The 14,123-nt window shown below is 49.4% G+C and overlaps 1 long non-coding RNA gene across 1 annotated transcript in view; it reads right to left on the bottom strand.

The window, feature by feature from the left end:
* Nucleotides 1–2,205: 2,205 nt before the first annotated feature.
* LOC110150561 (uncharacterized) overlaps nucleotides 2,206–14,123 on the bottom strand; it is a 65,793-nt gene continuing 53,875 nt past the window's right edge. The window contains exons 2-3 of the long non-coding RNA XR_002317792.2: nucleotides 11,394–11,541; nucleotides 2,206–2,790 (exon numbers count right to left, since the gene is read on the bottom strand). This is a non-coding gene — a long non-coding RNA (uncharacterized lncRNA). The remainder of the gene's footprint in view (nucleotides 2,791–11,393; nucleotides 11,542–14,123) is intronic.

Here is a 14,123-nt window from a genome sequence, read left to right on the forward strand (position 1 = left end):
CTCTGGACCACCAGGGAAGTCCCTCATTCTTTCTTTAGAATGAAGAAGGGTGGCCACTCCTCCCTTAATACTCGCAACTGGTATTCGAGGAGGCCTTCTTATCCCCAGCCAACAGAGGTGGGAAACCGAGGCTGGGCGAGTTCCGGTGACTTCCCCACGCCCACCAGTAGGGGCGCGGCAGAGCGGGCAACACCCGGCCCCGCAGCTCCCGGGGGAGAGCGGCCCGGGCCGAGAGCAGCTGCCAGCAGGACGCCCGGCCGCAGCAGTATTTCTGTCACTGCATTCTTCCCGGGCAGCTCACTCTTGGGACTCTGGACAGTCGCCAAGGAGGTGTGCGCGAGAGGGCAGGAGGAGGACTTCCTGTGGAGGCGGCAGGGGGCCAACGGAGCTGCTGTTTACCGAACCCTTGCCGCGTGCCCTCCGCACCCGCTCCGGTGAGCCAGGCCTGGAGCAGTCCCCACGCCACAGCCTGCGCCTGGGTGTCCTGCTGTGCCGGTCATCTCTCCGCCCCCCGGGGCCTCCCAGCAGTGTGGCACCGAGTTCGGCCAGAGCAGTCAATTTTCCAAACCACATCCAGGCCCAATGACCTCAGCCCACCACCGGGGGCAGAAATGGTGGACCCTGTGTTCCTCCAGGGACCCTAAGCATCCTTGAGTGTGTGTGTGTGAATGGGTCCTTGTAGGTGTGTGCATGGATGTCTGTGTTTGTGTGTGTGGATGGATGTGTGTGTGTGGATGGATGTGTGAGTGTATGTGTGGATGGATGTGTGTGCATGAATGCGTATGGATGTGTGAGTGGATGTGTGGATGGATGTGTGAGTGGATGTGTGGATGGATGTGTGTGTGTGTGTGTGGAGGTGTGTGCATGAATGCGTATGGATGTGTGAGTGGACGTGTGGATGTGTACGTGTGTATGTGTGTATATGGATGTCTGTGTTTGTGTGTGTGTATGGATGTGTGAGTGTATGTGTGGATGGATTTGTGTGTGTGTGGATGTGTGTGCATGAATGCGTATGGATGTATGAGTGGATGTGTGGATGTGTACGTGTATGTGTGTGTATGGATGTCTGTGTTTGTGTGTGTGTATGTGATGTGTGTGTGTGTATGGATGTGTGAGTGTATGTGTGGATGGATGTGTGTGTGGATGGATGTGTGAGTGTGTGGATGTGTGTGCATGAATGCGTATGGATATGTGGATGTGTACGTCTGGATGTGTGAGTGTATGTGTGGACGGATGTACGAGTGTGAGTGAGGGCTAACTCCTGCTGTTTCCGTGCCTCCCGGGGGGCCGTAGGGGGCAGAGGTGGCATTGGCCAGGCAGCCTCCTCAGGACTGCCCCCTTGAAGCTGGACTGCGGTGGTGCTGGACTTGATTAAAGAGCGAGGCACCAGTGGAGCCCAGGGGTCCTCTGCCTCTTTCTGCAGTAAGCTGCCTGGCCCCCACCATGAGGACGGGAGCGAGGCCCCCAGAGCGGAGCCCGGCCTCCTTCACCACTGCATCTCCATCACCCAGAACAGTGCCCGGCCCTCAACAGGCCTTCGCTGACTGACCGATGATGGTCTGATGGACCAGCCAGCCCCAGCGATAAACAGGAGCCAGCGTGGCAGGAACTTGCTGGGCCACTGAAGGCTGACGGGCTTCACAGGGTGTGGAGTGTTGAGATGGGCTGGACGGAAGGAGCGTGAGGGGGACTCCAGAAAGCACGGCTTCAACCTGGCTGAGGCCGCTGCTAACGGGAGGGGCCGACAGCCTGGCCTGGGGGGCGGCAGTCTGAGAGTTGAGGCTGCCTGGCGTGTCACGTGGCATCAGGCCGTTAAAGGACTCCTGTCTCCAGCACTGCCTTCTCTGTCTCTGATCCAGGAGAAGGGACTGTGGGGTCTCAGAAGCCCTCCGGACTGGGAGTTACAAGCTCTGGGTTTTCAATCCTTCTGCAAGCCGCTCCCGGTGACCCTGGGCCTGTCCCTCCGTCTGTCCATCGCAGCTTCCCAGGACGGTGGTGGATCCGAGAGGCTTGAATCTGAGAAGGCCCTGGACCCCACTCTGCCCCTGACTCTCCTGAAGGCAGTAACTCTGCCAAGGTGCCACGTCCCTCGGGTGCCTCCTCTAGCGCGAACTGTCCACATCCCAGGCCAGAGCACCCAACCTCTCGAGGCCTGGTACCCGCTCTGCCACATCCCGCACCTCGGCCTGGCCCACCCTCCTGTCCTAGAAGCTGGGCCCTCCCGTGGAGCAGTCCTGACACAGAAAAGGAAATTTGTTAGCATAATCACCAGTTCAATTCTCTCTCCTCACTTCTCTGTGTAAACCATTTGCTGGTGCCCGGAGGCAGGGCTTCTCCCGAAGCCAGCGGGCCCAGCAGTGGTGAGGTTTGGGAACTGTGGAATCCCGCGCTAATTAAGTGGAAGTGATGCTCTAGGGGGAACCAGGCTCGTATTCCTGCCACTCTGAACACAACACATCAAACGCAAAGGGGCCCCTGGAAATCCCAAGGAAGGCATGGAGGAATGCGAAGACAAAGATGATTAGAGGGCTGGGAAATAAGATGGACGTGGGATGAAAGGTTAAGGCAATTGAAGTATTTAGCCTGAAGGGAAGAGGAATAAAGGGCAGGCTGCTTAATCATTCCCTCCTCTGTTGTAGAAACACGATTCCCCCTTGATTCTGTCCCTCCTCCAAGCAGGTATTCTCTTGTGCTCGCTCTGAATCTCATCCATCTCTGTGCTCTGTTCACTTGTCCATTCATTTCGCCGTCTATGGAGCATCTACTCTGCATCAGACACTTAGCCAGGTTCTGGAGATGAAATCACAGAGTCTCTGACTTGAAGGTCAAGTGGGAGAAGTGGGCCCATAACCCCAAACAACCGATACTATAGGACTGGTTGGGCTAGAGGGCTTCAGGTCCTGTCTAGGAGGGAAGGCCCAAGCATCAGGTGCAAAGGGAACTGGTGAACAAAGTGGGTCCTCTGTCCTGTCTGGACATCAGGGAAGGCTTCCTGCAGGGGGTGACCCCCAAGTGCAGTCTTCACCATCTGAGCCATCAGGGAAGCCCCTCCAAGTGCACCTTGAAGAAGGACTCGGTGAGCCAGGCGCTGTAACCCGAAGGGTTCCTTTTCAATTTGCGCTGGATCTGCTTCTGTGCCTTTCACCCTTTTTTGTTTTTATAAACATACCTAATGGCCTGCCTCAGGGAGATAACCTGAGCGGCCCACCTGTGAAGGACTGTAAGGAGGGGAAACTGATACATCCTCCGGCCTGAGGCTCGTCCTTCTAAGGGACACTTGCAAGGACTGAATGGTCTTTGTACTTGAGTTCCTCACCTCCCCTGACACCCGACCCCATCTCAGATCTATGCAAGGAACTGGCAACCAGGCCCTGACAAGATGGTTATTTTGAGGCACTAGCCTGCCAACTTCTCCATCTGCCAGCTCCTGAATAAAGTCCCTTCCTGATCCCAGCACCTTGGATTCATTGACCTGTCTTGTGGCAAGCAGAGTGAGCTTGGACTCAGTAACAGCAAGGACAGCGGGGAAGTCATTCCAGACAGTTGGAGTAGCCCAAGCAAAGGCCTAGGACATTCAATGCAGAGTGGATATAGGCTGGTGCAAACTGTTGGGCTTGACCGAAGTAAAAGGTAGAGACCTCGGTGGTGTGGGGTATGGCCAGAGGGCCACACAGGGCCCAGATCCCAAGACCCTGACCCTGTAGTAGGGAACGTGGGCTTCAACTGGATGCACCACTTTCCGGAGTGTTCAGAATAACCCAATTTTGTGCAGTGTTCAGAGTCCTCCCCAGATAAAAGGTCCTTCTAGGTCCACTGAGTTGAGTGACATTGAGTTAAGCTAGTGGTTCTCAAGTGAAGGGCGATTGGCCGAAGGGAATATCTCTTTCCTTTTCTGCAGATATTTTTGAGGCCTGGGACGCCGCTGGCCATGCTGTAACACACAGGACAGCCCCTTACAGAAAGCACTGCCTTGGCCCTGCATAGGCTGGATCTCCAGCTCTCTAGATGGCTGTGGTCTGTTTGTTATCAACAGTCTCTCCACTAGTCTCTGCACTAGATCTCCTCTAGATTATGCATGTCTGAATGTCTGAATGGCTGCGATTAGATAGTCAGTATCTGTGTTACCCAGTCGAAGCTCGCTCTGCTCACCAGGTTACATTTGGGGGAGGGAGGAGGAAAAAATCCAGAAGAGGACATCCTGGCTGGGGTGGGTGGAGGGGGCCGCACTGGGTGGAGTCTGGATCCTGGGGGATACTCCTGCCAGCAGGAGGCCATTCTGGGAGGTTCTTCCATCTTAGCAGCCTCCATCAACTGCAGCTACGGGGTGTGGGAGTCAGACCCAGCCCAGCAGAGCTGGGCGGATCAGATGGGGACCCATTGTGTGCTGAATGTGCTATGGGAGCTGAGAAGAGCAGCCCCTGTGGTCAGGTTCTTCTTGCCTGTTTTAATTTTCTTCTAGCATCCTTTAACAGCTGTTTCTAGGTTTGTTTGCCTGGCTCTCCTGTTCACTCCCCTTCCCATCCCAGAATGTTGGCCCCGTAAGGCAGGGACTTTCATCTGTATTGTTCACTGCTTTATTCCCAGGGTCTAGAACAGTGCTAGAATTGATGCTTTTAAACTGTGGTGTTGGAGAAGACTCTTGAGAGTCCCTTGGACTGTAAGGAAATCAAACCAGTCAATCCTAAAGGAAATCAGTCCTGACTATTCATTGCAAGGACTGATGCTGAAGCTCAAACTCCAACACTTTATCCACCTGATGTGAAGAACTGACTCACTGGAGAAGACCCTGATGCTGGGGAAGATTGAAGGCAGGAGGAGAAGGGGACGACAGAGGATGAGATGGTTGGATGGCATCACCGACTCAATGGACATGAGTATGAGCAAGCTCCGGGAGTTGGTGACGGACAGGGAAGGCTGGCGTGCTGCAGTCCAGGGGGCCACAAAGAGTCAGACACGACTGAGTGACTGAACAGTGCAGGCACATAATATGTGTTCCATTAAAATGTGTTGAAGCAACAAATGGTGAAACCTCCTCCCCACCCCAAATACAACACTTTCTGGGACAGACCCAAGTGCCTGGGTGCTAGGCCAAATTCTGCCACACATGGTCCTTCTCCTCTGTACCAACTCACAGGAGAGGTTCCCCCGGGAACCGCCCTCCTAAACCATGCAGCATTTGTTCATTGTCTAGACGGTGCCAGAGCTGTTTTAGGATAAGACACAGCAACTTGAGCCACACCCCCTGAATCTTCCCTGAAAAATCTGGGGTGATGGACTAACCACTAGCTAAGGGAGGAGGGAGTGGGGATGATGCAAAAGGCCAAGCAGCCTGGCAGCCAAATGAACTGTAGCCAGTTGACAGGATGGTGGCATGAACAAAGGCCCTCGCTGCCTCCCGGAACTGTTGCCAAGCATTGTGACACTTGGGCTAATCGCATCTGAGTGCGCTGTTGCAGACGAGGGCCCACAGGCTGGCAGGGCTTCAGTCACTGCCCGCTTGCCCAAGGAAGCCCATTCATCATGGCGTGAGACCAACAGGGCGCTCCCAGTTCCACAGGGCGAGGGGACCAAAGAAGGGAGCGCAAGTGCCTACTGGTCCCCTTGGAAACAAATGTAAGAACATAAAAACCCGTGGGTGGAAACAGGTGCCCAGGTCTAGCCGGGGTTGCCAAGGAGTTCTGTGTCAACGTGGGGAAGGAGGGTCTGTGTACTCGCAAGACTGCAGCCAAGAGGGCTTTCATTGAGCTTGGGCTCTTGGCCTGGGCTGTGGGCAGCAAGGATGTTAGAAACCTGGGTTCAAGTCCCAGCTGACCCCTCAGGCTGGTGGTTACAGGCTGCAGAGGAATTCCTTCTGAGCTTTGTGGCCCCAGGCAAGTCATCCATAAAAAGCAGTGTGGGTGAAGGAAGGTTTACCTGTTCTGCTAACCTAACAGGTTTACTGGGACAAAGAAAGAGTAGAAGGGCCTTGGGAACCATAAAGCCTAGAGTGCATCTAGGCGTGGGGGGATGCCACTGGGCCCTCTCAGGGACGGGGGATACATAGGGAACCAAGGCGGGGGGTGGGGGGTGGCCTCCGGGTACCTGTGGAAGCCAACTGGCATTCATGGCACACCCCTCACCTGCGGGAGGGAGATGCCTTCTCACACCTGGAGGTGATTCTTGGAATTGCTTTTAAAGTCTCTTAATGGACAACCCCACAGAGGTCCAGAGATGCACAATTCACCTGGGCTATTATGAACAAGTCCTTTAGACAGATAAATTTATGGTTGGTTCATAGTCACATGGTACTCTCCCTTTGGTGAAGTTCATACAAACTTAATCCTTAAATAACACCAGAAGATAGACATTAGTATACTCATTTCACAGGATGTAATTTTACAGACTCAGAGAGGTTGGGTGAGTTTCTCCAAGTCACACAGCCACTTTGTAGCAGAGACAGGCTTTGACTCAAGGCCTCTGATTACTGGGCTTCACAGGTGGCACTAGTGGTAAAGAACCTGCCTGCTAATGCAGGAAATGTAAGAGACGCGGGTTTGATCCCTCTGTTGGGAAGATCCTCTGGAGGATGGCACGGTAACCCACTCCAGTATTGTTGCCTGAGAATCCCATGGGCAGAGGAGCCTGCCAGGCTACGGTCCGTAAAGTCGCAGAGTCGGACACAACTGAAGCAACTTAGCATAGAACTAACACCCAAAAAAGATGTCCTTTTCATTATAGGGGACTGGAATGCAAAAGTAGGAAGTCAAGAAACACCTGGAGTAACAGGCAAATTTGGCCTTGGAGTACAGAATGAAGCAGGGCAAAGGCTGATAGAGTTTTGCCAAGAGAACGCACTGGTCATAGCAAACACCCTCGTCCAAAAACACAAGAGAAGACTCTACACATGGACATACCAGATGGCCAACACTGAAATCAGATTGATTATATTCTTTGCAGCCAAAGTTGGAGAAGCTCTATACAGTCAGCAAAAACAAGACTGGGAGCTGACTGTGGCTCATATCATGAACTCCTTATTCCAAATTCAGACTTAAATTGAAGGAAGTGGGGGAAACCACTAGGCCATTCAGGTATGACCTAAATCAAATCCCTTATGATTATGCATTGGAAGTGAGAAATAGATTTAAGGGACTAGATCTGAGAGAGTGCCTGATGAACTATGGACAGAGGTTTGTGACATTGTACAGGAGACAGGGAGCAAGACCATCCTCAAGAAAAAGAAATGCAAAAAGGCAAAATGATTGTCTGAGGAGGCCTTACAAATAACCTGTGAATAGAAGAGAACCTAGAGGCAAAGGAGAAAAGGAAAGATATTCCCATTTGAATGCAGAGTTCTAAAGAATAGCCAGGAGAGATAAGAAAGCTTTCCTCAGTGATCAATGCAAAGAAATAGAGGAAAAAAATAGAATGGGAAAGACTAGAGATCTCTTCAAGAAAATTAGAGATACCAAGGGAACATTTCATGCAAAGATGGGTGCAATAAAGGACAGAAATGGTATGGACCTAACTGAAGCAGAAGATATTAAGAAGAGGTGGCAAGAATACACAGAAGAACTGTACAAAAAAGATCTTCCTGACCCAGATAATCATGATGGTATGATCACTCACCTAGAACCAGACATCCTGGAATGTGAAGTCAAGTGGGCCTTAGGAAGCATCATTACGAACAAAGCTAGTGAAGGTGATGGAATTCCAGTTGAGCTATTTCAAATCCTAAAAGATGATGCTGTGAAAATGCTCAATATGCCAGCATATCTGGAAAACTCAGCAGTGGCCTCAGGACTGGAACAGGTCAGTTTTCATTCCAATCCCAAGAAAGGAAATGCCAAAGAATGCTTAAACTACCACACAATTGCACTCGTCTCACACACTAGCAAAGTAATGCTCAAAATTCTCCAAGACAGGCTTCAGCAATACGTGAACCATGAACTTCCAGATGTTCAAGATGGATTTAGAAAAGGCAGAGGAACCAGAGATCAAATTGCCAACGTCTGCTGGATCATTGAAAAAGCAAGAGAGTTCCAGAAAAACATCTATTTCTACTTTATTGACTATGCCAAAGCTTTTGACTGTGTGGATCACAATAAACTGTGGAAAACTCTGAAAGAGATGGCATACCAGACCACCTGACCTGCCTCTTGAGAAACCTGTATGCAGGTCAGGAAGCAAAAGTTAGAACTGGACATGGAACAGACTGGTTCCAAATCGGGAAAGGAGTATGTCAAGGCTATATATTGTCACCCTGCTTATTTAACTTCTATGCAGAGTACATCATGAGAAACGCTGGGCTGGATGAAGCCCAAGCTGGAATCAAGATTGCTGGGAGAAATATCAATAACCTCAGATATGCAGATGACATCACCCTTGTGGCAGAAAGTGAGGAAGAACTAAAGAGTCTCTTGATGAAGGTGGAGGAGAGTGAAAAATTTGGTTTAAACCTCAACATTCGGAAGACTAAGATCATGGCATCTGGTCCCATCATGTCATGGCAAATAGATGGGGAAACAGTGGAAACAGTGGCTGACTTTAGTTTTTTGGACTCCAAAATCACTGCCGATGGTGACTGCAGCCAGCCATGAAATTAAAAGATGCTTACTCCTTGGAAGGAATGTTATGACCAACCTAGACAGCATATTAAAAAGCAGAGACATTACTTTGCCAACAAAGGTCTGTCTAGTCAGGGCTATGGTTTTTGCAGTAGTCATGTATGGATGTGAGAGTTGGACTGAAGAAAGCTGAGCACCGAAGAATTGATGCTTTGGAACTGTGGTGTTGGAGAAGACTCTTGAGAGTCCCTTGGACTGCAAGGAGATCCAACCAGTCCATCCTAAAGGAGATCAGTCCTGGGTGTTCATTGGAAGGACTGATGTTGAAGCTGAAACTCCAATACTTCGGCCACCTGATGGGAAGAGCTGACTCATTTGAAAAGACCCTGATGCTGGGAAAATTGAGGGCAGGAGGAGAAGGGGATGACAGAGGATGAGACGGTTGGATGGCATCACCGACTCAATGAACATGAGTTTGGGTAGACTCCGGGAGTTGGTGATGGACAGGGAGGCCTGGCATGCTGCAGTCCATGGGGTCACAAAGAGTCAGACATGACTGAGAGACTAAACTGAACTGAACTGAGCACGTGTGAACTCTGATAACTGGTTGGATTCTTGCCGGTTGTGTAGACGTGACTGTCTCTCCTTCCAGAGTCCCCTTCTCCCTTTCTCTTTTAGGATCTTAGGTTCGGGGCCCGCTTTTGTTGTTTGCATTTTGTAACCACCTTCCCTGACAAATCTAAGCAGAGCTCTCTGAAGAGGACAGCCAGCAATAGGGAATTCTCCCTGGAAAGAGCTAGTGTTTCAGGAGCTGGGCCTGGGCAGCTTCCTTGGTGGGTGCCATTCCCCTGGGGTCTGAGCATGGTGGGCAGCTCCCATGGCATGCAGATGCCTGCCTGAGGACCTGCAGCCCTGAGGGAGGTAGACACGACCATCCCAACATTTACAGGGGTCTGAGAAGGTGATTGCAGTAGATCTCCTAGATAGGAGATGAAGGACACTCTCTCTCCTTAAAATCAGTACAGCTCACTTCCTGGTGGAGAGCTTGTGTCTGGATTGTGAATGCTGTGAATGAAATAGAGGGGCAAGAACTTTCATTTGTAATAAAGTTAAAAGTGCTCTCTGAGTTTTAAATGACACTTTGCATATTACCAATCAAGTTCACATTCATGACCCCCTTTAATCCTTACAATACCCCTGTGAGAGCAGTTGTAATTCTGTGAGGTATTATCATTCCCATTTTAAAGATGGGGAAACTGAGGTTTTAAAAATGTATAGGTGACTTGTCCAACGTCATAAGGCTGATGCATGGTAGAGATGGAACAAAGACCTGCTTCTTCTATCTACAATTCAGGGGGCTTCACAGATGACATTTTTACTTTCCATGGGTGAGAAGTTAATTAACAGTAAATTCAAAGGTTGATTAGAACTAGAGACTTCTAATGGGAATCCCCTTACATTCCTGGTAGCATCATGTCTTACCTCTTCTCAGAGAATCATAAACCCAGGCTAATGGCATCTAATCTGTTCTCAGCATAAGACTGTAAGCCAATATCATAGCAGATGATGAATGAAGATGGAAGAGATATATTAAGAGACTCACTGGGGATGATTTGAGGTTAGGGATACGGGCACTGCCTTTCCCGGTCTCGAGGGTTGCTTCACCCAGCATTCATGGAGCAATCCCAGGTTTTTTGCCCAGATGCCCAGAGAAATTTCAAAGTAAGTGTAAATCATAGTCCCTGTCTTCCAGGACTTTACAATTTGGTAGGAAAGTGAGATCTGTTATGGAATCTTTGAATGGCAATGTACAAAAACAGAACGGCATTAAGTGCCTGTCTGTTCAGTTTATAGTCCCAGAAGGTTTTGTGAAGGAAGCAGCTCTCGAGTGGGTTGAGAATGAATGGTCGATGGAGTGACCAGGTCAATATATACATGATGAGGAAAACCCAGGATCATTATACAGCTAACTAGGTTGACTTTTTACATCTTAACCTTATTTGTTGAACATTGGTGAGGCTGAGACCCAAAGGACCCGCAGGAATCCGCGCAGGGGACGGCTCCTGGCTTCCAGAACAGCCCCGTGAGGCCTGGAGGTAAGGAAGGGTGAGGGCAGGAGGTGAGGGGCTCAGGAACAGCTTGTGGGTGACAGGCAGTGTATGCAAAGGTGAGCCAGGGGCTGGAGAAGAGCCAGAGCCAGGCTGAGAAGGGAATTCAGCAATATCCTGAGGATAATGGAACACAAGTGGACCTGTAAGTGGGGTGTGTTGCAAGACTGTTTTGTTTTGTTTTTTCATATTTTAAAGCAAAAGGACCCTGACTGAAATGTAGAGAATGGATCAAGCTAGAGCAAGACAGAGAAGGTGGGAGCCTCTTTGTAAGGATGTTACCAAAATTTGGGTATGAGATGTGCAGTGTTACGTGGTAAGTCACTTTAGTCGTGTCCGACTCTGTGCGACCCTATGGACTGTAGCCCACCAGGCTCCTCCATCCATGGGATTCTCCAGGCAAGGATACTGGAGTCAGTATTCTGGACCCTGTTCTCAAGGGTCATGATGGGGTGGAGATGACAGACTCACAAACACATCATCATGTCACATGGTCAGGGCCGTGAAGAGGAAGCACTGCCCTGCCAGGGATCAAAGACAGGCTCACATGCCCTCCTCCAGGCGATCTTCCAGACCCAGGGATCAAATCCAGGTCTCTATGTCTCCTGCACTAGCAGATGTTCTTTACCACTAGCGCCACCTGGGTATGAACCGGTGGGGGCTAAACTAGGGAGGTGGCTGAGGGGATGGAGAAAAGCAAGGAGATGTGAGAGAGCCAAAGAGAAGAACAGACAGGACTTACTGACAGCTGGGATTGACAGGCAGCCAGCTGTGCTGGTGGTGGGGCTGGAGCAAAGAGAGTGGAGGACGAGATCACTGAGGAACCTGGCTTGGGAAACTGGTGCGTCCGAACTGAGATGAGGACACCTTGGGGGAGAGGTACAATTGAGCTAAGAGAGAAAGGAAATAATGAGTTATTTCCAGAAATTGCTCTATACATAGATTTTGTAATGAGAGTCTTAATTATATGATACACATAGATGTAGGTGGGCTTCCATGGTGGCTCAGATAGTAAAGTGTCTGCCTGCAATGCAGAAGACCCGGGTTCAATCCCTGGGTCGGGAAGATCCCCTGGAGAAGGAAATAGCAACCCACTCCAGTATTCTTGCCTAGAAAATTCCATGGACAGAGGAGCCTGGTAGGCTACAGTCCATGGGGTTGCAAAGAGTCGGACACGACTGAGCGAGCGACTTCACTTTCACTAGATGTAGGTATACATAGATATAGATAAATTATGTTTTTTCAATGAATATGATAATATCTTCCCGTTATATTAGAGACTCTTCGTAGGCAAAACTTTTAGTAAGGGACAAACTATAAACAGATATGCAAACCATCAGAGAAAATGAGTCAGACGTGCTGATTGAAGAGGGTATTTCACAGGCCACTCATGTGCAAGAGTAGGTTGGCCAGCCAGTGGGCCCATCAACAGCGTCTTCAGAGCTTCTTTCTGGGAGAGACTTGTTCCTGGTGCAGCAAGTGATACAAAGAATATATGAAGAGCCTATGGTTGTCCCCAGGAGGACTCAGGAGACTCAGTACCAGCCAGGGTCTGAGGGACCCAGAGGGAAGTCTTGGCCTCTGGGAAAGGGGAAGGGAGTGGGTAGGGTTGGGAGGATGAGGGGGAAGTAAGATCTGCCAAAAGCTGTGATTATGAATGGAATCTAAAGAAAACTCCCTCAATCAGCTGGAAAGAAAAAGAGAGAGAGAGAGACTGTGCCTTTGAAAGTATTTTATCTTTTCTAAAGCTGAATACAAATTTAAGGGGCTATTCATTATGGTCCACATTGAAAAAAACCATCAATTTAAAACTGATGGAAGCTTTTCTAATATTCATCTATAAAGCAACAGGGATGGAAAGGAGACTTTTTACGACATTCCCCTTTGTACCTTTTGAATCATTCAACAATAATTTAAACAACATCTTTTAATCTATGTAAACCAATTCTCTCTTATCCATTAACAGTCGTGATGGAGAAATAAGTCATATCACCAGGATTTTTTGACTTGTCCAGAAAGAAACCATAAAGAGAAGGCAATGCTGCATCTCACAGTGACTTCATTCATTCAAAAAGAATGTTGCCCACTCCTGAATAACATTAAGCGATCACAAATTGAGTTAAAAGAAAATGAGTTAGAGTGGCTATGGAGGAGAAGGGCATATGACATTAATGCACAGGACATGGATTCCAGTTGGGCTAAACTTCTTGGTGTTAGTCACTCAGTCGTGTCCAACTCTTTGCAACCCCACAGACAGTAGCCTGCCAGACTCCGCTGTCCATGGGATTTTCCAGGCAAGAATACTGGAGTGGGTTGCCAATTCCTTCTCCAGGGGATCATCCAAACCCAGGGATCAAACCTGGGTCTCCTGTATTGCAGGCAGACAGTATACCATCTGAGCTACCAGGTGCCTCAGTTTTTTCATCTGTAAAATGGGTATAACAAAACCTATCATAAAAGATCATTATAAAACTCAATTGAGATAAGCTCTGTGAAGGTACGTAGTGTTGCTGGTGAATTTGAGGTTTTTTTTCTTCAATGCAAAAGAATTTGGAGACAAAGCAGAGAGATTAAGAAAATAAAGTGAAAGTTTATTTAAGCAAAGATATACTCTCAGAGGGAGGGAGAGAAGGCATCAGGCAAGTGAAGAGCTGCCCCGCTGAGCTTCTTTGCCTAGCCGGGTTTGAGGGACAGGCATCACTGATTCAAAGGACATGAATTTGATCAAACTCTGAGAGATGGTGAAGGACGGGGAAGCGTGGTGTGCCGCAGTTCACAGGGTCACAAAGACTGGGACATGACTGAGCGACTGAACAACAACAAATGAAGGGCTGGAATATTCACTGGGGAAAGCAGAGTTTGGGGGTCGACTTTCCTCATTTTCATCCCAGCTCCATTTGACCAAGGGGAGGAGGGATTTCTGTCCCCATTTAGCTTAGGTCAGAAGTGTCTCCCATCAGAGCATGGTGGAGTACTTCTTATCTGTAAGACTAATCTTATCTAATGAGGGCACAATGAGCAAAAGGTTACATTTGGACACAGGACATTCCCTCCTTCCCCCAGCTTTGTCTGCTACTCAGACCCTTATCACCCAAAATGTGTAGTTTCCTGCTGGTCTGAAGGTGCCTGCTTTCCTTTGTCTGACTATGGACCCCTGCTGTTTACAAGATGCCTGATTTCCTGCCATCTGGTCCTTGCCCCATTTTTCTGCTCAGGCCTAGCGGCCCGCCTGCTGTGACACTAGCCCTCAAATGACCTGCAACTCTGTATGCCTGCTTGCTGAATCTTAGAAATACCAACTTTTACGTACATCCACAGGAATGCTTTCGACTACAGATGGTGGCTACCGTAAAGAGTCTGCCCACAATGCGTGAGACCCAGGTTCAATCCCTGGGTCAGGAAGATCCCCTGGAGAAAGAAATGGCAACCCACTCCAGTACTCTTGCCTGGAAAATCTCACGGACGGAGGAGC

This window comes from Odocoileus virginianus, chromosome 11, assembly GCF_023699985.2.
Source record: "Odocoileus virginianus isolate 20LAN1187 ecotype Illinois chromosome 11, Ovbor_1.2, whole genome shotgun sequence".
Classification (NCBI taxonomy): domain Eukaryota; kingdom Metazoa; phylum Chordata; class Mammalia; order Artiodactyla; family Cervidae; genus Odocoileus; species Odocoileus virginianus.